General features: G+C 38.2%; 1 pseudogene; it reads left to right on the forward strand.

Annotated features, from left to right (window-relative positions):
- Window positions 1–3,198: 3,198 nt before the first annotated feature.
- On the forward strand, window positions 3,199–18,984 carry LOC116477226 (zinc finger CCHC domain-containing protein 9-like; annotated as a pseudogene).
- Window positions 18,985–24,068: the final 5,084 nt, after the last annotated feature.

The raw sequence follows: 24,068 nt of genomic DNA on the forward strand, positions 1-24,068 counted from the left end.
GGTGTGCAGTGGTGTGATCTCGGCTCACTGCAACCTGTGCCTCCTGGGGTCAAGTGGCTCTCCTGCCTCAGTCTCCTGAGTAGCTGGGATTGTGGGTGCGCGCCACCACGCCTGGCTAATTTTTGTATTTTTTGTAGAGATGGGATTTCACCAACTTGGTCAGGCTGGTCTTGAACTCCTGACCTTGTGATCCACCTGCCTCGGCCTCCCAAAGTGCCGGGATTACAGGTGGGAGCCACTGCACCTAGCCTAAGATATCAATGCTGCCAGCACCTTGGCCTTGAACTTTTAGCCTCCAGCTCTATGAGCAAATAATTTGTTGTTTAAGCCATACAGTCTGTGGTCAGAGTCTTATAGCCTATTATAAACCATTTTTGAAAAGGATTAAAACCAAACAACAATTGTCTGTGAATAGCAAAATGTCCAGGGTAGTTACAGTTAGAAACACGATTGACAAATAAGTTTGGTTATCTCCGTGGTTTATAATAATTTAACATAACAACCTTAATCATGATTGATGGCATATACTTAGACATTAGAATTTTAGAAATACTACCCAGTTTGGGAACACGTTATCATTATTCACCAAGATATAACCTAAAGAAGGTTGAGCATTATTTTGGCAATACCATGTACCTAAACACGTCAAATAATCCTGTTTCCCTCTCTTCTCCGGACATTTCAGGGGCCCCCTGAAGTATTCGAAAAGCCACATGTCAGGAAAGAATTTTTTTTTTTTTTTGAGACGTAGTCTCACTCTGTCTCCCAGGCTGGAGTGCAGTGGTGCGATCTTCGCTTACTGCAAGCTTCGCCTCCCGGGTTCACGCCATTCTCCTGCCTCAGCCTCCCGAGCTGCTGGGACTACAGGTGCCCGCCACCACGCCCGGCTAATTTTTTGTATTTTTAGTAGAGACAGGGTTTCACCGTGTTAGCCAGGATGGTCTCGATGTCCTGACCTCGTGATCCGACCGCCTTGGCCTCCCAGAGTCCTGGGATTACAGGCGTGAGCCACCGCGTACAACCAGGAAAGACAATTTTGAAGCTGAAGTCTGACTTTGGAAAGGCTGTTAAATGTTATAGGTTTACAACACTTGATATTATGAAATAGAATTCCAGATTACCGTAAGTTATTTATTTTGCCAAAATGACTCAGAAATTTTAAAGAAGCAAAAACCTTTCATAACCCTTTACAAATTTTGCTAAAAAGCGGATTAGCACCTTAGGAAAACCTTGTTATGCTTTTATTTCAATGCTCAATTTACAGAAAAACTATAAATACCTTTTACTGAATTTAGTCAATATGCTTACACAGCCTCTTTTGGAAGATTCATTTCCACCATTCTTCCACCACTTCTTTGAACCTTCAGCTTTTTCCTATTTTAACTTAAAACAATCCTTTTAGTTTACATTTCCATGCCTCCTTATAACCTTTTACTAAAAAACACATTTTACTGTTTTTACACACCTTGCATGTAAATCTATCTCTAGGAGTTTCAGTGAACTCCTAGCAATTTTTAACTTTAAGGTAAAACTTGGTAAGTTGCTTTAATTGTGTGCTAATTGCAGCCAAGGTTTGCCTTAGTTAAGTGTGGTTAGTTCCATCTGTCCCCAGGCCTTACCAATTGTGAAGCCGCCAAGTCAAATAGTTCTCAAAACCCAAAAAGCAGTTTGTAACCTTAAAATACTTAGCAAACCTCGCATGTGACCTGCATTTTACTAATAGTTTTTAGGGCTGTCTTTATTTCTGAAAGATTAAAGTCACAGGAACTGAAAGTTACCACAGATTTTATCTTCCCTTTAAAAAATATTAGATCCAAGTGCTTATCTTTCTTTAGGCCAAATTAATTAGAGCTCTTTTGACAGACATTACACACAGTACACACACAGACAGGCAGAAAAAAACCCAGTCGCTGTGTGGGGCGCTTTAAGAGACAGGGCTACGGGGCCAGGTGCAGTAGCTCATGCCTGTTAATCCCAGCTCTTTGGGAGGCCAAGGCTGGCGTATCACCTAAGGTTAGGAGTTCAAGACCAGCCCAGCCAACATGGTGAAACCCCGTCTCTATTAAAAACATGAAAATTATCTGGGCATGGTGGCAGGTGCCTGTAATCCCAGCTACTTGGGAGGCTGAGGCAGGAGAATTGCTTGAACCCGGGAGGTGGAGGTTGCAGTGAGCCGAGATTGCGCCACTGCACTCCAGCCTTGGAGACTGAGTGAAACTCCAACAAAAAAAAAAAAAAAAAAGGAAAGAAAAGAAAAAAGAAACAGGGCTAGGAAAACAAACAGGCAGACATCTAAGCTGGGAGGGCTCATCCTCTCAGGCTGTATTGCTAAACTAAGCCTTGCCAAGCAGTTACCAGCCATGCCCTCAGGATGTAAAACAAGATGGAAGCTTGATTTCACAACAAAAACTTTGCAGCGAATACAGTAATAGTTGGGGGTTGGGGGGTGGGCGCTAGCCTAGTAAAACATCTTCTAAAAGAAAAAAAAAAAACTTTAAAAGTTAACTTGCTGACAGGGTAGCGAAGGGGAAAGAAAATAAACGGTTTAAAAATGCAACCTCTTACTCATATATGCAAGTGGTTCCTCCACCAGGGAGACAAGTTTAAGCTTAATTACTGTCTGATAGAGTTAAACCCATTGGACAGGGAAGGGGAAGGCTGGGGCAGCCTACACTGGCTGGGAACCAGCCAGCTGGCTGTGCAGGACCCTTGGGCCACAGGTCCCAGCCCCAGCACGGAGCTTCTGCTTATCGGTGGGCCCCAGAAAAGGAAGGAAAACGCCATGAAGAGGCCAGGGAGCTACGCGGGGTGGAGGCGTGGCTTCCCCCACAGTCAGAAGTCTGAAGATTAAAAGGCTGAGAAGCAACAGTGAGAAGCTTTGAGTCCCCATTTCACTCAGGGCTTCTGGAGCCTCCGCGTTGCTGCAAAAATGTTGCACGACTTTTCCTTAGTTCATCTAAAGATGGGGTTCTTGTCCATCTCATGGCCATGAAAACTTAGGCTCGCAGACCAGTTTAAAGGATGAGTAAAGAAGAGTTTTACTGGGTGAAAAGGAAAAAAAAAAAAACAGATGGAAACAGATACTCTGTCAAGGCCAGAGTCCCTCCCCTACGCCACTTCCGGCCAGAGGGTTAGAATCCCAGGTTCCACACAGGAAGAGGAGGGGCAAGGCTCAGGCTCCTTCCTGCTGCAAACGTCATGACCTTCCCCAGCCTCCACCTCTGTGGGCAAGCTGGTTGGAGTTTCTCCACGGACCCTCTCCCACAGGCTGTCTCAGAAGGTAAAGCCAAATTTTAATTCTATGGAGTTTGGATACCTATGGGAAATTGTACTAGAATTGTCCAATAGGAAGCTTTTCTGGGCTGGTAATATTCCATCTCACAGTCATCAATATAAAATTTGTAGTGAAAACTAATAGAGTGGGTGAAATCACCTACTATGCAATACAGCTATTTCAGTGGGAAAAGAAAGAACTGTGTGAAGTAACATTTCGTAAGTGTGAAGAGGAAGAGAAAAACATTAATTAAACAGCCACTAAAGAAATATTTGTTGTTTTTACGGTAGGTAAGGCCCTATGCTAGGCCCTGAGGTTCTCTCTTTAAATATGAATCCCAGGCCAGAAAGAGAAAACAAGTGACATAATTAATTGCAGCTGTGTTAACTGCGCTAAGGTAAAATTGCAGGGTAAGTGATACTGCAAAGAAAGGGAATTTCTTCTAGTCTGGGAAGCTTCTTTTAAAGTAGTGGAATTCGAGAAATTAGTGGTGATTGACGTTAATTAGAAGAAGATACAGGACAAGTGAAGTTGCAGTCTAAGGAATTTAGACTGTATTCTATAGGCAATAAGGTAGTCATGGAGAAGAAAGATATGAACCAAAATTCATATCAAAATGATTAATTTATGAGAATTCAATGAGAAATCAGTGAAGTTATAAATCTCTAGCTGGGATTGAAGAAAGCAGAAGATGCCTTAAATATATATATATATATAGCAACTTTGTATTTTCTGACCTATATCACACAAGCAGCCCACAGTTAGTATGCAATAAAGAGAATTTTCTGAAGAAACACGGACTCATGATATCCACATTCGGACTGGTTTATTGTGGCTTGAAAAAATAGAAAACAAGTGCCTTTGATAAGTTTCCTAAATAGCTAACTAATCCATTTTAGGAGGTTCTGTCATCCCTTAATATAAAGTACAAATTGCATTTAATGGAAGAACAATGAAACATGAAATTCAAAATACTTACAAAGTCCATTATGAGAATGAAGTTAGATTATCATCTACTTAATAACTTATTAAATGATGTTACAATATCTCAGAGAAAAAGAGTACAGTTGCAGTTTTCCAATGTAGTCAGATAAGAAATACAATGAATAGAAGGAATGCAGGATTTTATACTTGTGATTAGACCACAGAAGAGAAATTCAAGGAAAGTAGTGGATGCTGCAGTACGAATAAATAAAACCTCTGGAGACCAGATTACAGGTAACCATCTTGCTGTGAACAACAAGGCACACACAAGAAGTGAAGTAATACACCACTGCCATCTCAGGGGCCTGTCACCCAATGTTAGGTGACATCATGTGTGTTATTAATCCAAGGCTTGGAAAGCCTTTTAAAATGCTCTGGTATTTGTTTCAAAAAGATAGTATTAAAATTGGGAAGTAATTGACCATGATTTCTAATTTTTTTTATAAAATATTATTCACAAGCTGTCTACTTATGCTGGCATTGCAAAACATAGCACTATATATTACACAATAATAAATTTACTTATGTATTAATAAGTAACATTTTGAAAACATTTATGGAAAGAGAGCTGGAACCTTCTGCTGGGTCATGATGACTGGGTTTATCTTGCTTGTTGTGCAGGACAGAGAGAAACATGTCTATGCTAATCATTAAGCAATGAAAAAAAATAGAGTCATGAGGAGGTAATCTCACCTGGATCAACATAATAAATGTCAGAATTGGGTGGGGGACACAGGAAAGGCAAAAAAGAATATGATTTTAGCCGGGCACAGTGGCTCACGCCTGTAATCCCAGCACTTTGGGAGGTCGAGGCGGGCGGATCACGAGGTCCTGAGATGGAGACCATCCTGGCTAACACGGTGAAACCCCGTCTCTACTAAAAAAGTACAAAAAATTAGCCGGGTGTGGTGGTGGGCACCTGTAGTCCCAGCTACTCTGGAGGCTGAGGCAGGAGAATGGCGTGAACCTGGGAGGCGGAGCTTGCAGTGAGCCAAGATTGTACCACTGCACTCCAGCCTGGGCAACAGTGCAGGACTCTGTCTCAAAAAAAAAAATAAAATAAATAAATAAATAAATAAAAATAAGCTTTTCGTCGCACACAGAATCTTAAAATCACAGTCTTTCAATCTGTAAGTCTAACACTAAATGGTTTGGATTCTACATTAGTTTCTTTCTGGTTCTTTGATTGGATGTTTACTAACACAGTATCCAGGAGGAAGACTCTCATCATTCATTACATGCCTTCTGAGTATGTTACAATATGGAAAGTTTAGTATTAGAATTTAGATAGGTTTTCTTTCTGGAGTTTGTAATCTAGAGTTTCTATATTTTGATTGGTTACTTAGAATTTGGTAAGCACCAATGCTATGTCTGTTTGTATCCAGTGAATCAAATATATATAGTTTTTGCTTTTACCTTTACTTGGGTCCTAAAAACGTAAGTGCAAACGTGTTTGCCGAAAAATTGTTTTTATAGTTTCTTATTTTATTTTATACCTGAAAACTTTTGTTCAGCTGTCCCACGGCTGTGGAAAATATTGTACTTTAAAATATTTACGTGCTGCCTTTAAGCATTTTGACAGATTCTGTCTTTACACAGCCATACCTTCCTTGAATCAATCTACACTCTACTAAGTTTGCCTATTTGTCATTTTGAAACAGGAACAGCCAGGAAAGGAGTAGAACATCATCAAACCATTACATCTTTTCTGACTCCAACTATTCACCTTTTCCATTTTAAATATTTTTACTAATTTAGCAGCCACTCAGACACTAGATACAATATTTTAGCCTTTATTTTTGGGTTCCAAATTTCCATTAAAATTTTTGACTTCTTTTAAACTGCATGACTCTAATATTTTTGTGAGTATATACATGTGTGGACATAAATCCATGTGTACTTCTTCCACACTTACATTCTCCTTTCTTTTGCTACTGCCCAACACATTTTATAAAAGTTTCTTAGTGAATGTGTAGGAGAATAGTTTTTCTCTTCTAGTAGTTTCATAGTTTAAAACTCCTGTTATATGCTCTTTATTGTTTATTTTTCCACCTGCTTCTGACAGATTCAAATTATCAAAGTTATAATAGTACTGACTTTAAAATTACATTATTCATTAACATAGTTTCCCTTTTGTTCTGAAAGAAACATTTGTTTCTCCATATGTCATTTGTATATCTACATCATTGGTAATAATACTTATTATTCATTATATTATTAATAACAGTATTATAGCTAACATTTATTGAATTCTCAGCTCAGACCACTCTTAGGTTTATAAATTTGACTTTACATTCCTCAACTTTTCTGACTGTCCTCAATATTAAGACTAAGCACTATGAGAAAAATAAAGAACGAGTCTGCAGATTCCACCCAAGGTAGGAAAATGAGGACCAGAGGTACATATTCTTTTATTTCCCTTCTCCAGTGCCTATTCTTGAGAAATAGAAACTCTGTTATACATTCTACAACGCTTTTATTAAATCCTCTTTAATGTCTCTTAAAGGACTGAAAATAGTAGTAAATAAATCCATAATTTCACACATCCTTTCTTAGGTTCACAGAACATGCTCTACAAAGGTTAATCACACACACACACACACACACACACACAAAAAAAAAAAAAAAAAAAAAAAAACAACCTGGTCCTAAACTATTTCTGTGTCTTGGAAAATGTGTCTCAGAGTTGCAGAATCCTTTCAGTGACCTGAAATAGAGGCCTTGACAATGTAGCCCTGCAAATCCATTATGAATGTAAAAGGAATAAATGTAAAAAGCAGAGTTTATAATTCTGGCAACATTGATGCCAAGTTCTCCTCCGTTCACATATTTCTAATGACTATCTTAGTAAACAGAGCTGAGTTAATATGTGCTCTTGGGATTTCACCTCCTGGCCTCAATCATATTTCTGCCAAGTGGTATGTTTTTTAGTGTGAAGACTCTTAGAAAATGTCTAATATGATGCAGTTTACAGAGTTTTCAGTTCACTTTCTTTTCCTCTAGATTGTGGGGGTCTTGAGAAATGGAAAAAGGAAAAGGAATTACATTATTCTAAAACATAAAGGGGTCTCACGTAAAGATGCAATAAATGTGAAAGTAAAATGCACGCGTCACTTAGTAAATACACCAGAATCACGTTAATTCATTTAAAAGAAAACTTTTGCAAAACTTAGATGTTTTTGTTGCATGCCTTCAGGCTCCTAGTCTTTACTCATCTTTTCCCTGAAACCACTTTTTAAGAGTCAGGTTTCAAGAGGCAGAATTTCACTTTTAAGCAATTTAATTAAATTAGGGGTTTGCAAACTATTAGCTGCCTACCAAAGACCACTGCTAGTAAATAAATTTATTGGAACACAGCCATGCCCATTTGTTTATGCAGTGTCTATGGTTGCTTTAATGCTATAATGACAGAGTTGAGTAGTTGCAACTGAGATTGTATGCTTCAAAAACTCTAAAATAGGCTGGTCATGGCGGCTCATGCCTGTAATCCTAGCACTTTGGGAGGCCGAGTCGGGTGGATCACCTGAGTTCAGGAGTTGAAGACCAGCCTGGACAACATGGTGAAACTCCATCTCTACTGAAAACACAAAAATTAGCCAGGTGTGGTGGAGCGTGCCTGTAATCCCAGCTACCTGGGAGGCTGAGGCAGGAGAATCGCTGGAACCCCAGAGGTGCAGGCTGCAGTGACCTAAGATCGCACCACTGCACTCCAGCCTGGGCTACAGAGCAAGACTCTGTCTCAGAAAAAGAAAAAAAGTCTAAAATATTTACTATTTGACTCTATAGAAAATTTGCCAACACTTTGTGTAGAAGTTGGAAACTAGTCTCTGCCAATTATGAGCAATTATTAACATGGTATTAAATGATTTGTAATAGTTGGGCTTTGAAGCCCCGTATCTGCATTCTTTAAGAATACCTTCCTTCAGCTGGGCATGATGGCTCATTCCTGTAATCCCAACACTTTGGGAGGCTGAGGCAGGCAGATCACGAGATCAGGCGATCAAGACCATCCTGGGCAACATAGTGAAACCCCGTCTGTACTAAAAATACAAAAATTAGCTGGGCGTGGTGGTGCATGCCTGTAATCCCAGCTACTTGAGAGGCTGAGGTAGGAGAATTGCTTGAACCCGGAAGGTGGAGGTTGCAGTGAGCTGAGATTGCACCATTGCACTCCAGCCTGGCGACAGAGCGAGACTCTGTCTCAAAGAAAGAAAAAAAAAAAGGATACCTTCCTTCCACTGGCTACACTGCTTGTTTGTAATTATAAGCTAAAACAGCATGGTATTTATGAATAAGTAAAATTTCACACTGGACACTCCCCTATGACTTAAAATATTGTCTTTGAGATTCCTTCAGTACTTCTTTGGTTGCAGAATTTATTACCACCTTCAGTATTTTTAATTGTATCTGAGTGAATTAATAAGAATCTCATCAAAAGAAATATAGCCAATGAGCTTTAAGATAGCTTCCTTTCTGTTAAAAAAAAAAAAAAAAAGAAAAAAACTGAATGAAGCTAATTTCTCTTGAATGTGAGTGTTCCCTAGAAACTTTCACGCCATCCTGTGCTGTACTTACATGTTGATGAGATGCTTCACTTGCATGTAATTTTCCTGAAGAAATATTTTGCTGTGTTGATGATTCTTTTTCAACTAGAATTATTAGGGGAATATAGTCGGGCCCTAAAAATAAAAGATGACAGGTGTTCAGGCAACCATGACAAATTTAAATGGCATGATTACTTCTCTGTGGTAGATGATTTGTTTTATTGTCTGAGATAACACAATTACATTGCGTTCTACTTCCATCTATAGTTACATCAAAGAGAAGATAAAAGAATAAATTAAGCTTGTTTCAAGTACATTTTGGAATATAATTGCAGAGGACTTGAAAGTTGGCAGGCCAGTTGAAATGTGCCCCAAATTCACTAAAACTAATATCTAATATTTTGAGGATTTTGACTTGACATATATTTTAACTTTCCATCTATTTTCCAAGTGTTTTTGAACAAGCTCCAAATCTCCACTTAGAATAATGAGCAATAAGGCATTTTTTTCTTTGCCTTATAATCCAAGGGTATAGATAAGAAAAGCTCCTACCCAGATCATTTCCCCCTAAAGATTCTATCCTTAGACTTTGCTTCCCACTTAAATGTCTAACTCATCGTTTCCCAGTTCTGATTCTATATTAGAAGCACCTTGTGATGTTCAAAAAACAGTGATATTCAAGCCCCATGCATACCTCAGCGATTTTGATTGAGTTTATCTGGGGTAAGGCCAAAACATCAATTTTTTAAAAGATCCCCTTGTAATTCTAATGTACATCAGAGTTGAAAACTGCTGCTCTGAATGCCTTAGTAACTGTATAGGTCGATCCTATGAAATGACAGACCCAGTGGACTATCATTAGGAGCCAAGTATGAAGTTTCTGATGGAGGTTTAAATGAGCTTGAAATAGCAAAGCAATAGATGGAAACTTAGTTCCTATTGGAAATTTAATTTCCAATAGATGGAAATTTAGAATTCACTTCCCAAATTAGTATAATACCACACAGGCATACCATTTGTCATGTGGTTTCACACTTAACCAATACCTGCTTATGGCTTAATGAATATAAATGAATATTAATATAAACTGACTAATTGTGCAGAGGGTAGTAATCATTTGTCCACTATGTGCTTTTATCATAATAATGAATTGAAATGGCTATCATAATTCTTGAGGCTAGAAGTAATTAATACATTTCAGACTGTGAACATAGATGGGACCTAGGATATAAGAATAAGAAAAATTATTATTTCTCATCAGTGGACATCTTGAAGAATGAGGCAGTCGTATGCCTTTCCCGGAATAAGAAAGAAAGAAGCTTCAGTGAAGACAAGAGGTTGAATTTTGTCGATAACCATCAAGGGTTCTTCGTATCATGTGTGTCTCTTGGGGGTAGAGGGAAGATAAATGGTGTGGTAGAGTGAAGTGCTTCACCTGTAGCTTTAGCTGGATGGTCCAATCTTGTGACGAGGCTCTTGGATATTTCTAAGGAACATACAGTGAGAGTAATGACCTAAGGGGGTTATAGGCTGGGGGATGGAAATAAGAACTCTCCAAACCAGCTTGATTTTTTCCACAAATGTAATTAGGTAAATTCCAAAATCTTGATATTTTGTCTTTTATCATGAAAAAATTAATCCATAAGCCTGAAAGTCATTTATTCATTCCTTTATTCAATTCAATCTATAGCTGTTTTCTATCATTTTTTTCCCAACTATACGTCATTATCAATATTGAAATTTCTAACATGCTTGATCCTATTATTAGTCCTCTTTCCTTCATTTCTTTGTTCATTTCTTCTCTTTCCCTCTTTGTCCTTTTTTTAAAAAAAAATCTCTGTTCTCAGTTTTTCTGTTTTTTAAATTCCAAAATTAATACATCCTGTTGTAACAGGAAAACCAATACAATACAAAGATATGTAAAGATGACAATTGTCATTACCCATCTGTCCCAGGTGATCAACATTAGAAGTGTGGCATTTTTCTTTCTGCATGATTAGTTTATTTAAGCTGTTGCCACACTTTCCTTTTTCTATTTCATTCAGGGGCAAGAATATTTCCTAGAGCAGCAACTAAGCAAACAGCTCTATAGTGAAGTACTAAAATTCAGGCTCCTAGATTTAGAATGCTTGTTTGAATCTTTCCTCCACTATCCACTATAAAGGAAGCAACTTAAGCTTGAAAGATTCCATTTTTTTCAACTGTATATGAAAATAATAGCCTAACTTCATCATAAAGAGGCTGTGAGGATTTATGTGTGGTAATGCATATAAAGTATTAAGATGTGATATGGCATCTAGACAACTACAAATAAAGGATGATTTTTATTACCAATCAGCTTTTATGCTGATTATCTCATGCATTTTAGAAAAGAGAACATTTCCAAGTTGTTTTCCTCAATCTGTGCAAGAAATATTTTCCAATGTGCTAAGCCTACAGCAAGAGCCCACAGGAGCTGAGTGGGACCAGAGCTGTTACAGATTTATTTCAGGGAATTGCTTGACTGAAAGTTGAATGTGAATGGGTAATTTAAAATCATTCTGTGTAGCAGGACATTCAAACTAAAGATAGATATTGGTGCTGATGGCACTACATCATGACTGTTTTTCAGATATTTTATGTACAAGGGAGGGGTTGGGTGTGTGTGGTGTGGTAATGTGACCTTCTCATCTGCGTAAATAAGCAGGTCCAGGGAGAAAGCAATGACCAGCCAGATCCCAAGTACTCAAGTTATTCTTTTTCTCAAGCCTTTTCTTGAGAAAAGCTTGTACATTACCTTTCAGGAGAGATAGGCATCAATTGCTAAGGCACTAAATACTCTGTTTTCTGTGGCTAGGTATATATCTTAATACTCAGTGCTAAATATATAGTACAGTCTCAATAAATACGAATGAAGAAATGGATAAATGGATTAATGACTAACTGGATGTTTGAATAAAAGGTGTGGTCCTCCCATTGCATTCCTCTTGTCTGCTGAAGAGACCAAGAAAGACCACACAAGGCTATGCTTAAAACACATTTTTAACCGGCCAGGTGCACTGGCTCACGCCTGTAATCCCAGCACTTGGGGAGGCTGAGGCCAGTGGATCACAAGGTCAGGAGATTGAGACTAGCTGAGACCATACTGGCTAATACGGTGAAACCCCGTCTCTACTAAAAATAAAGAAACAAAATTAGGCATGGTGGCGGGCACCTGTAGTCCCAGCTACTTGGGAGGCTGAGGAGGGAGAATGGTGTGAACCCAGAAGGCGGAGCTTGCATTGAGCCGAGTTCATGCCACTGCACTCCAGCCTGGGTGACAGAGCAAGACTCCAAAACAAACAACCAACCAACAAAAAAACCACATTTTTAGTGTCAATGAGAATATTTTAAGACACCCTTATTCTTAAATTGTCTCTAAGTTTCCTCATCTTTAAATTGAAGCTCATACTTTCTCGGTGTTACGGTGCATGGAGTACTTGGGACAATGTGTGTGTAATTTTTTTTCATATACTTATTAAATGGGTAATTATGAAAATAAAATAGAGTGTTAGGATGCACTAAAAGTTAAGCTTTATATGGGTCTGGCACAATGTGAAAGGTTACAAAATATTTGATGAATGAATGGGTGAATGAATAAATGGGTGGGTGAAAACATCTTGATAAATTATGGCCCAGCTTCTGCTAATTCACACAAAGTCCAGAATTACTGGTGAAGGATGACTATACACTTATACAAGATGTCATCACACAATAGCTGTAGACTAAATCTATCCCCATAACCCTGGTTGGTTGGTTTGTTTTTTGGTATGGCTCCAGACAAAATTAATAGAAATTTGTTTTCTCTCTGGCTAAGTACCTACATTATAACCTCAAATTTGCTTCTTTATTCACAAAGCCTGAAATATTTAATATGTGCTCTGTATAGGAAATGTTTTCTAACTCTCACTGTACTATAGGCTCCAAGACTGCTGGGCCAAGTCTGATGTTATCTACTTAGTACCTCACTCTCTGCCTGATTTATTATTGAGAAAAGCTTGTACATTACCTTTCAGGAGAGAAAGCACTCAAGCACTCCCTCAATGACTATTTAATGAATGAATAAACAAATACATAAATGTATTCTTCACTCTACTCCCAATGCCATCTGCACCAATCTTCAATACAGAAAGTATTTGTTATCAGAGTTCACAAAAACAGACATTTTACATTTTACTAAGATAGAAAAAATAATTTAAAAATTATAACTACATTATTAAATGCAAATTGTTTAAAAAACATTTTAGAAGCATAGTGTGTATAATGATGAATTATTTCCTTGTTATCTGCAGAGGTAGAATGTACTTCTCCAACTTACGGTTGAGATTCTAGCTGGTCTACTTCCATATGTGGATATTGCAGGAAAGACGATATTCAAGGGCTGAAAAGCTTCTTGTCCAAGGATAGAGTTTGCCTGGAGCGTTTGTCTTTTGGCTGGTCCTTTCTTTTGCTCTTAAAAAATTTCAGGTGGGGAGAACAGCATATCCAATTATGCTAACAAACTCACAGAGGAGTCTTTCAGCTTCACGCTGTGTAGTATTCACAGTGTGGAAAGACTTCCACTTAATACAATTCTTTGGTCTGTAAGAGCCATGTGACTTAAAGTTAAGTGCTTTCAAGATTCTCAGTGTAAGTAGAACAGAGTCGATTTAAGTGCATGTGCCCTTTATGGCTATTTATAAACTCTATCAGCCTCCATTTTTATGTTTCTTTCTCCTTTTGTTTTTGTGGTTGAAAATTTCCTTTTGCTATTTTGTCTGATTTCCTGTAGTCCTTTAATATATATCACTTCAAATCTTTTTTTTTTGAAGTAGGTAGGATAACCAGAATTTCTAAATATGATACAAACTATATTTATAATCTCACTCCTGAGACATTTCTGAATTAAGTAATTTTTTTCTTCCCTGAATCAATCAATATATGCTTATATCCCAGTCCCCCTCCACAATATTCATGGTGTTCAGAGTAAGAATACTAATGGAAGGCCACAAACCATATTTCTAAATAGCTAAAAGTTTTAAATAAGTGAATATACTGTTAAATAAAATACATTCTGTCTCCCTACATTGACAAATATGTGCCTTTATTCTGGCCTGGAAGGCAGGTATGAACTTAGCTTCCTTGAACTCTCAGAATGGAGTGACTCGGGGAGGGTCATGCCAAACTCTTGCCACCCTTTCTTCTCCTTCTCCTGTTCCATGCAGCTCTTGCTGGAACCACCAAGACACAAAATCTCCCACCTCCACCACAGTGCCCCTCGGCCATCCTGCAGGGCTTTGAATGTGCTATAATCTGTCTTAATTTGACCCAGAAATGTTTGGGCAAACAAATCTCAAGCCCTAGCTGACCGGACTGTGGACTAACATGTGGGTACAGGCTCTAGTGGGCATGTTCTTTTGATGCTGTGGTTTTACCTAGTTCATGGCATAAGCAGAAGAAGGCCAGGATGGGCCCTCTAAATCCACAGGATTTTGGCAGTCTTCTTTTATTCATGTAGAAGGGAAGTACTTTGTCACGTAATGGAAAGAACATTGACTTTGAAGTAAACTGTAGCTTCAAATTTCAGCTCAGAGTTTTATTAAGACTGTGATCCTGGTGAAGTTGCCCAAACTGTCCTACCTTTGGTTTCCTTATCTGCCTACTTTATTATAATTTCAGTGAGAGAGTAAACAAGATAATTGATGCAAAGCATTGGCACAGTGTTTGATGTCCAGTAGATGTTTAAAAAAAAGTTGGTTCTTTTTACTATTACACAACAAGTAAATATTTAGTAAATTATTGACTTATTTTTGTTGATTTCATTTTATTGATTATCAATCTTTACTCACACCCTTCTGTAATTCACAGGAGGTGGCTTTAGTCTTACCAAATCAACAGGCTGTTTCAGTTTTTGTAATGATGTGAGCTGAGGTTGTCTTCTGGAACCTCAGTTTTCATGACTGTATGTAAGTCCTGGCATTTGACTGGTTTCATCTGCTTGCTTAACTGATACCTAGTTCAGATTGATATCTGGCTGCACTGGGACCTGTTTGATCTTGGAATAAGAGCCCAATAATAAATCAATATTCCACGGAGTCTTTTGGGTTTGATCTAGGTGAAAAATCTCTTTTATCATCAGGATTCTTTGATGTAAGTGACCATCTGGTCTTTTGATGTGCCAAATGCCCAGAATGGGAAGAGTTTTAACAAACTAGCAAGTCCAATTTTGGCTTTCTGGAGGTGAAGAAGTAAATGACTTTTAGGTAGCTGGGAACCACATACATATGTGAATCAAGACTGTTGTTTCTTTCTTCTTTTATATCCTGAAGTTGCTCTATCAGCATATATCGGTCAGTAAACCATTGGTTTTAGATTTATTTATTGTAAAGTAGTTGTTTTATTTTCCTGTACCTTAAAACTCATTTTTATATATTATAATGACTAATAAAATAACCCCCTTTTAGATTTTGCCAGTAGTTTTCACATTTATTAACAACAATGACAAAAAAGTAATAAATATACATTACGGACTAGGGTATATAAGGCATGGAGATATAACTGTGGAAAATATAGAGCTATGATCTAGTGGGAGATGCTCGTGTTTATATTAGGAAAACTACACAGGAAAGACTTCTGTCTCACACTTAGGGGTACAAAAAACACTGAAGAAAATAGTACTTAAAGAATAATAGAAGGAGGGTGCGTGGAGAAAGAGAAAGCGGAGGGAGGAGGAATGAGAAAGTAGTAAATAAAAGGAGTTGGAAAATAGAGGAACAGAAAATGTTACAGGCAGAAGAAATATGTTTTGCAAATCCTTGATATGATGGGCACTGTATAAGCTCTCTATGGTTGAGTAACAAATTAGGTTTATACTTAGAGGCTAGAAACAACAATAACAACAAAGAGTTTTTGTGCATCAAGAATCCAGGCATGTACTGGCTGGGTCCTCTGGCTTCAGGGTCTCATAATGCTACAGTTAAGTTGTTGGGCAGGGCTGCAGTCATCTCTAAGTTGCAGTGGTAAGGAATTCACATTCAAGGTCATTAATATGGTTTTGACCAAGTTTCAGTCTCTTATCATTTGTTGTGTTGAGAGTCTCAGTTCCTCTCTATTTCATCTGGCTGTTGATCAGAAAAATTACTTCCTTGCTACATGTGCCTCTCCATAGAGCATCTCACAGTTTGGTAGCTGGCTTCCATCAGTGCAAGAAATGAGAGAGTAAGGCAAGCAAGATGGAAGCTAGAGTCTTATTGTAACTTAATTTTGTAAGTGACATCCCATCTTTGCCATATTCTGTTTGTTAGAAATGTGTCACTAAGTCAAACCCACACTCAAAAGAAGAGAATTATATAACATCATGAATAGCATGAGGCAAAGATTTTTAGGGGCTGTTTTAAAGGCTGCCTACTATAGGCAGTAGAGTATATTTAAGGAACTGACACTACTACTGTATGTTTGGAGCACAATAGTGATAAAGTGAAGGGAAATTAGACTGGATAGCTAAGCATTAGCCAGATTGCAAAGGGATTTAGAATTCATGTTAAGGATTTGGTGTTTCATTGTAAGAGCAAGAGTTTAAGCTGACAATGACATTATCATACCTGCATTTTAGAAAGTTACTTTGGTTGTAGTGTGGAGACTGGGATGTGCTGGGTTGTGTTTGAGGCTGCTATGATAATCTAGCTGATAAAAGTTAGTGGCTGTTTAGAACATTAGAGTAAGAATAGAAAGAAGTTGTTGAACTCAGGAGATTATCTGGTCACAGATTCAAAAGATACACCAGAGTATATATTAGGTGGCAAGGGAAAGGTGAATTAAGGATGAAACTATTTCTTACTTCAGGAAATTATTGAAATGTAGTTTCATTCATTAATTGTGTTTGGGTGGTAGGTAAAGTCGTTACTCTTATGAGATCTGTACAAATTTGAAGAACTGTGAGACATCAAACTGAAGATGGCCAGTAAACATTTGAAAACATGATCTGGAGCTCAGAAGAAAAAACTGGGTTACAGTGAGGGATATAAAGGTCACGTGAATCTTAGTTGGTACTTCATTGATTAGAGTTTATGAAATTCTAGAGAGAGGAATCAGCACCAGACAGAGGTGTTCCAGCATGGAATGTTTTGACAATAGCAAGTAAAAAGGTGGATTCATGTGGGAAGAAACAAGAAGGAGGCTGAAAAGGGGCCAGGTTATGCAAAGCTTTGAAATCAGCATTTAGATGTTTGGACCTTTTTCCTTAATGAAAATTGGAGACATCGTTTTGTTTGTTGAGATGTGTTTTAAGAATGGGAACGACATAATTGCAAGTATTATAGATAAGCAGTTTGTGTGTGATTTGTGTGTGTGAGGTGTTATAGGAGTCTCTGTTCATGCTCATATAGACCAAGTAAAGATTAGATCAACCATATATCCTCTTTTGATGTTGCTAATGTCTGAATAAGCTCATTGGAACACTGGTTCTCTATATTGACTGTTTCATGAAAAGAGTTGTTATCTTCAATATAGAAGCTGTCACAATATTTTTAAGATACTGAATGAAAATGCATTTGCTATCAGCTTATTTTTCTGAAAAAACAAAACAAGACAAACACAGAATTCCTGTATACCCTTTATTCACCTTTTCCAAATGATAACATTTTATATAAATGTAATTATCAAAACTAGGGAATTAACATTTATGCAGTTTTATTTTAAAAATTTTGTCAATTACTCATGTAATATTTTTTTTGGACCAGGATTCAATCTGGAATCTCACTTTTATTTGCAGATACAGTGATTAAATAGTATCATAATAATAATTACATTTTTTCTTTGAGTCATGAAGAGAAAATTTCCATTTTAATATATATACTGATATTGTAATGTAATAAAACAGTATATATATATTTGTTTTGGATGCAATTTTGCTTTTCTTTAAGCAAATAAATTCCAGTAGTATACAATTGACTTAGCCTAACTAGAAGCCTTAGAAATATAACCAGTGCCCAGGGCTAATGCAGAGAAAACAGAGAAAAGGCAAGGATAACCCAACAAGACCAACCACAAAATGTGCTTAGAGTTTTAGATTTAGTAGTATGAGAATGGTTAATACCTTGAATAAATGAACACAATACTTCTGGGAAAGCAAAGGTTTTGGCAAGGAAATTGGGAGTATTTCTGCTCAAGTTTTTGCTTCTCAAAATTGGTGAATTATCTTTTGAAGTTTATTTTTGTTATTTATTGCTTTTTAACTTTTCATTTTGAAATAATTTTATACAAAAGTCACAAAAATATAACAAGAAATTCCTACCTCTAGTGTTGAGTGCCGTTGCTGCCATAGGGGGTTAGGCTTCTCTGGCTTGCTGACCGCTCTAGGGGGTTCAGGCATAACTGATAAGATACCTCCAATGAAACTGTGACCAGGTGGGCACAAGTTACCACCACATATAACAAGAGACCCTTGCCTGCAACATCATGGGAAGATACGCAAAGTCCTTTGAGGGACAAAATCTGCCAAAGCACAAACAACTTGAAGCCAATAGGCTCTCCCTTGAAAGTGATGCATCACAAGCAAAACAGGAAAAGAAGAGTACCTAAATGAAGGTGTGAATGGATTCATGGAATACCTAAGGCAGAACTCACATGTGGTTCACGATGCGGAGATGATAGCAACGATCAGGCAGTAAGGGAATAAATTGCAGTTGCTTTAAAGAAAGACAGTCTTATGGGAAGGAAAACAATGAATGACAAGCAGCAAAGAGAAATACAATGGTATGTTTCCATTGCAGAAAACCTGGTCATACAACTGTAGATTGCCCAGTTGCCCTAGAAAATCAAGATATGGGCACTGGAACGTGTTCTGGGTCTGGGTCCACAGAGCGCAAAATAATCAAGGGCAGGGCTAAAGTAGCCCCGGCTCTTGGTTAATTTCCTTTTGTGAAATGTTTGTTTGTGGGGAAATGAGACAACTGTCCAGATCTTGTCCTGATCATCCCAAAGGACTCTGTGCTGATGGTGGTAGTTGCAAACTTTGTTGCTCTGTGGAATATTTTAAGAAGGATTGTCCTGAAAGTCAGAATTCAGATCTCTGGAATGGTCACAGCTGATTGCTGGTCAAAGGGAGTGAGTGCAGAGTCTGAAGAAACTGGATGACTTAAATCACAGAAATTCAAAACAAAGATACCTAAAATTGTTATTTTTTGATAATGAGTAAGTACTGTTGCTACTTACAACCTCATTGTTACTTTCCAAACAGGACATAATTCACAAATTAGAGCCGGGCACCCTTGGAGTCAAGCCTTTATTGTAGGTGTCAGTATGATCGAGATGTAGTCAAAAACAGCTTTGTGTATTCTGTCCATTGAGAAGTACTTCTATCACTGTTTGGAGAAAGTCACTGAAGGAAGTAATAATATTAAATAGAATTTTCTAAAGGAACATATGTTTGACACAACTTAGACATAACTAAGTGGTGATATAACCGATTGTAACAATCATCTTTTTGAAAATGCAAAGTTACACATAAATGTGAATCACCCCTGAGCAAACATACTGCTTTGCATTTGGAAATGAATTTTCCTTCGTATTAGTTTCTTGCTTCAAATTTCAATTTATTATTATAGTAGTATAAGTTGTACAGAATATTTAAAATATAGTGAATGAAAATCCATGTATCTGATTATTCTGGAAAAAAAAAAAAAAAGAACAAAGAGTTCCCAATTCTTAAATACTCTTTACCCAGCTTTTCCAAATGGTAACATTTTATATAAGCACAATTATTGAATCTAGGAAATTAATATTTAATTCTATTTCAAATTTTGCTAAATATCCATGTTTATTCGTTCTCTGTCTCTCTGTCTCTGTCTCTCCCCCTCTCCCTCTCCCTCTCTCCCCCTTCCTCTTTCTTTTTTTAGACCAGGGTATAATTCTGAATTCCCAGTTTCATTTTGTTTTTATGTACTTTTAGGCTCTTTTAATCTGGAAAAGATCTTCCATCTTCCTTTGTCTTTCATGACTTTTATACTTTTGATTGGCTAAGAATTTGGTAAAATATTTTCAATTTGTCTGATTTTTCTGGTAATTCATGTTATTAATTTTTGGCAAAATATACCAAGAATGATGTGTTCCCTTAAATGTTGGGATTTTTGAAGGATCCCATTTATTAATTATTAGTCTTTTTACCATCAGACTTTTAACAAATGGAGAACTAGTCTTTGGAGTTACATAGGGATCAAAACATATGCTTTGTTATTTATAAAGCTGAATTAGATAATAAACCTTAGACTTGATTCCTTTCTCTTCTGAATTGTGTTAGTCATTCAGGCAATGGCAAAGCAGATAAGTGAACCCAGATGCCTTCTTATGCAGAGGCAGGTACTCGCCAGGTATTTTATTATAAGGAGAAGAGAAGAGCAAACTCAAATACATTACACTTACTCAGTAAAATCTATGGGCCAATGCAAGCTACACCATGGTTTTCTTAGTCTTGTTTGTGCTGCTATAACAGAATACCACAGGGTATAAATCAGAATATAAGTCATCCAATTTTTAGGGAACAGAAATTTATTAACTCATGGTTCTGGAAGCTGGGAAGTCCAAGATCAAGCTGCTGGCCTCTGGTGAGGGCCTACTTTCTGTGTCATGTCATAGGAGAAGGGCAAAAAGGAGTGTGAGAGAGGCAAAGGGGGCCAAACTCACCTTTCTATAAGGAACTAGCTACCATGATAACAAACCCACTTCAACAACAGCATTAATTTACTTTGCCCTCATGGCCTTATCACCTCTCATTTGGCACCACCTCCCAACACAGTTGCATTGGGGATTAAGTTTCCAACACATACTTTTTTGGGGACACATTCAAACACCATAGCCTTCTGCCCCTGGCCCCTAAAATTCATGTCTTTCTTGTGTACAAAATACATTAATTGCATTCCAATAAATTCAAAGTCCTATTTTATTCTAGCACCATCTCAAAAGTCCAAAGTCCAGAGTGTCATCTAAATCAGATATAGGTGAGATTCAAGGCACAATTCACCCCGAGGCAAATTCTCCTCCTCTTGTGAGCCTGTAAAATCAAAACAAGTTATCACTCCTAAATGACAATGGTGGGACAGGTATAGGATAGACACTCCCATTTCAAATGGGAGAAATAGGCAAGAAGAAAGGGATAACTAGTCCCAAGTAACAACATTAAATCTTAGAGCTTTAGAATAATATTCTTTGACTCCATGGCACAGTGGGGTGGGGGTTGGGCTCCCAAAGTTTTGGGCAGTCCTGCCTTTATGGCTGTGCTGGGCTCAGCCCATGCAGCAGCTCTCACATGTTGTAGTATTGTGCCTGCATCTCTCCCAGTCCAACACTGCATACTGGTAGATCTATAGTTCTTGGGGGGTGGCCCTACTCCCATGGCTCCGTTAGACATTGTCTTTATTGGGACCTGTCTGAGGTTAACTTGTTCTCATTATTCCACCAGGCATTGCCTTAGTGGGGACTCTCTGGTGACTTGTACCCCACATTTCTGCTGGGCACTGTTTCAGCAGAGGCTTTCTGCAGCAGCTTTACCCTTGTAACAAGTCTCTGCCTGCATCCCCCTGGAACATCCTTTAATATCTAGGTAGAGGAAGCCATGCCTACACAGCTCTTGCATTCTATGCTTCTGCAGAATTAGTACCATGTGGACACTGCCAAGCTTTATGGCTTGTGCCTTATGCAGTGGCTGGCGAAACTGCACCAGGTCCCCTTGAGCATTGGCTGTGGCAGCTGAGAAGCACTGCACTGGAATTTGGGGAACAGAGACTTGAGATGGCTTTGGACAGTAAGCCCCAAGTTCCCAATGGTGTCCTAGTGATACAGCTCCGATAAGTGGAGGAACACCAGGTTCTTCGTCTCGCTTCCAATTGGAAAAAGCAACACTGACACACATGGAGTGGTTTTAAGGAGCGGAGAGTTTAATAGGCAAGAAAGAAAGGAGAAGGAGGAGGAAGAAGCTCCCCTTTACAGAGACAGAGGGAGGGGAGCTCCAAAGCTGAGAGAAGAGACCCCAAGTGGGGCAGAAACCAGCCAGGTATATGTAGAGGCTGGAGGAAGCGGTTTCTGATTTGCATATGGCTCAGGGGATTGGTTTGACCAGACATTCATGTAGCCCGTGAAAAAACTGGCCCTCCCACGCTAGCCTTTAATATGCAAATTCAGGGCTCCATGATGTACCATACGCTTGGGGATATGTGGGGGCAGCCATGTTGCCAGGCAAGGGCAAGAGGACAGCGGTGGGAATCACCATGTTGGGTGGACCTAGTTTCTAATGGTCGGTATTTGAGTATCAAAGGTTTCCAGCCGGGGTCTAAGAGCCAGGGCTTTTCTGCTAGACAAGAAACATTTCTGCAGCTGCTTTAAAAAGAAATAACTTTCCAAGGGCCCCTTTTTCTCTGTATCTGCCTAAAATAATTTCTTAATAACTCCTACCACACCAGTTCTCTCTTTTGATACATTTCCTTCTCACAGGCCTTGGCACTCTGGGTCTTTGATGGTAGGGACAGCACTGGTAATCCCCAAAGTGCCTTTGTTGTCATTCTCCCATTGTCCTAATGAATAGCCTCTGGCTTTGTTCTATCTAGATTAATTGCCTTATCAAACAGTCCTTGGCCACACTCTCCGTTTCTTCTCCTGAAAATGCCCTTTAATTTTCACAGGGGGCCAGTCTGAGAATCGCTCAAATCCCTAAATTGTATTTCCCTTTTAATTATAAACTTAATCTTTAAATCATCTTTTTATTCTCTCATTTTACTATATGTAGCTAAAAGAAGTACAGAACACCCAGAAGGCATTGCTGCTTAGCTGTTTCTTCTATCAGATATCCTCATTCATCACTCTTAAATTCTGCCTTCCACAAAGCCATCAGACATGGACAGAATTCAGCCAAATTTTTCACCATTTTATAACAAGGATGTCCTTCACTCAAGTTTCCAATACCTTGTTCCTCATCTGTGTCTCAGACCTTACCAGAATTGCCTTTACTGTCCATATTTTAATAAATATTGTGATTATAACCGCTTAAGTAAGCTCTAAGAAGTTTCAGACATTCCCTACAGCTCTTCTTCTAAGCCCTCACCGGAATCACCCATAATCCTACATTTATGGTAATCTTGGTCTTTCCTAGCTTGCTTTTCTAAGTGTTTCTATCCTCGGCCCATTACCCAATTCCAAAGCTGCTCCCATGTTTTCAGTTGTTTGTTATAGGACAGCCCAACTTTTCAGCACCAGTTTTCACCTTTCTCTATTTTGTGCTGCTGTAACAGAGTACCTGAGACTGGGAATTTATAAAGAGCAGAAATGTATTGGCTCACAGTTGTGGAGGCTGGGAAGTCTAAGATAGAGGTACCAGCATTTAGCAAGAGCTTTCTTGCTTTGTCATCGAGTGTTGGAAGGGCAGACAGGATGAGAGATAGAAAGGCAAAAGAGGGCCAAACTCATCCTTTCATAAGAAACCTACTCCTAAAATAATGGCATAAATTCATTTATTTTGCCCTCATGCCTAATGACCTCTCATTAGGCCCCATCTCCCAAAGCTGTTGCAATGAAGATTGAATTTTCAACACATGTTTTGTGGGAGACACATCCAAACTATAGCAGTGGTCATCAGGAATATATATCAAATATGTTTTATTTTGCATTTGGCATGTGGTGGACTTGCATTTTTTCTGCACCCATGGCCCTGTTGTTTGCTTTGGCCAAAGATGTATTAGAAAAGGTGTTTTGTGTTATTCCTTGAAGGAAGATTTCTTACTCTCTGCCAAAGAGATGGTAGTTACTAAATCAACCTGAGTCTCTAAGAGCAGGAAACATGAAAAGAGCTGATCTGCAACAGTCATTTAAGATGAGTAAGAAATTAATCCTTGATGTTTTATACCTCTGAGGTTTGGTGGGTGGATTGTTACTATATCATGGCCTTAGTTCTGCAAGATGAATCAATTTTTAGCCTATGGAGCAGTTTTCTCCCCCAACAAAGTGAAGAAAAGTATTGATAGAAGTTCCAATTTTATGGGACACTAAGGACTTTTCAAGAAAAAAGTTTTCCCCACAAGAAAATAATAATACATAATAATTATAACATCACTGGCAGCTAACATCTATAAAGTGTCTTTTATGTATCAGTAATTGAGAGACATATGCATGATCTCTTTTAATTACCACAAGAATGTAATGAGGTATTGTTATTTATCCATTTTGTGAATGAATAACTGAGGCTTAATGGTGTCAGTTCTTTTACCCATGGGCACGGATAATAAGAG

Source organism: Hylobates moloch, unplaced genomic scaffold, assembly GCF_009828535.3.
Source record: "Hylobates moloch isolate HMO894 unplaced genomic scaffold, HMol_V3 SCAFFOLD_11, whole genome shotgun sequence".
Lineage (NCBI taxonomy): Eukaryota > Metazoa > Chordata > Mammalia > Primates > Hylobatidae > Hylobates > Hylobates moloch.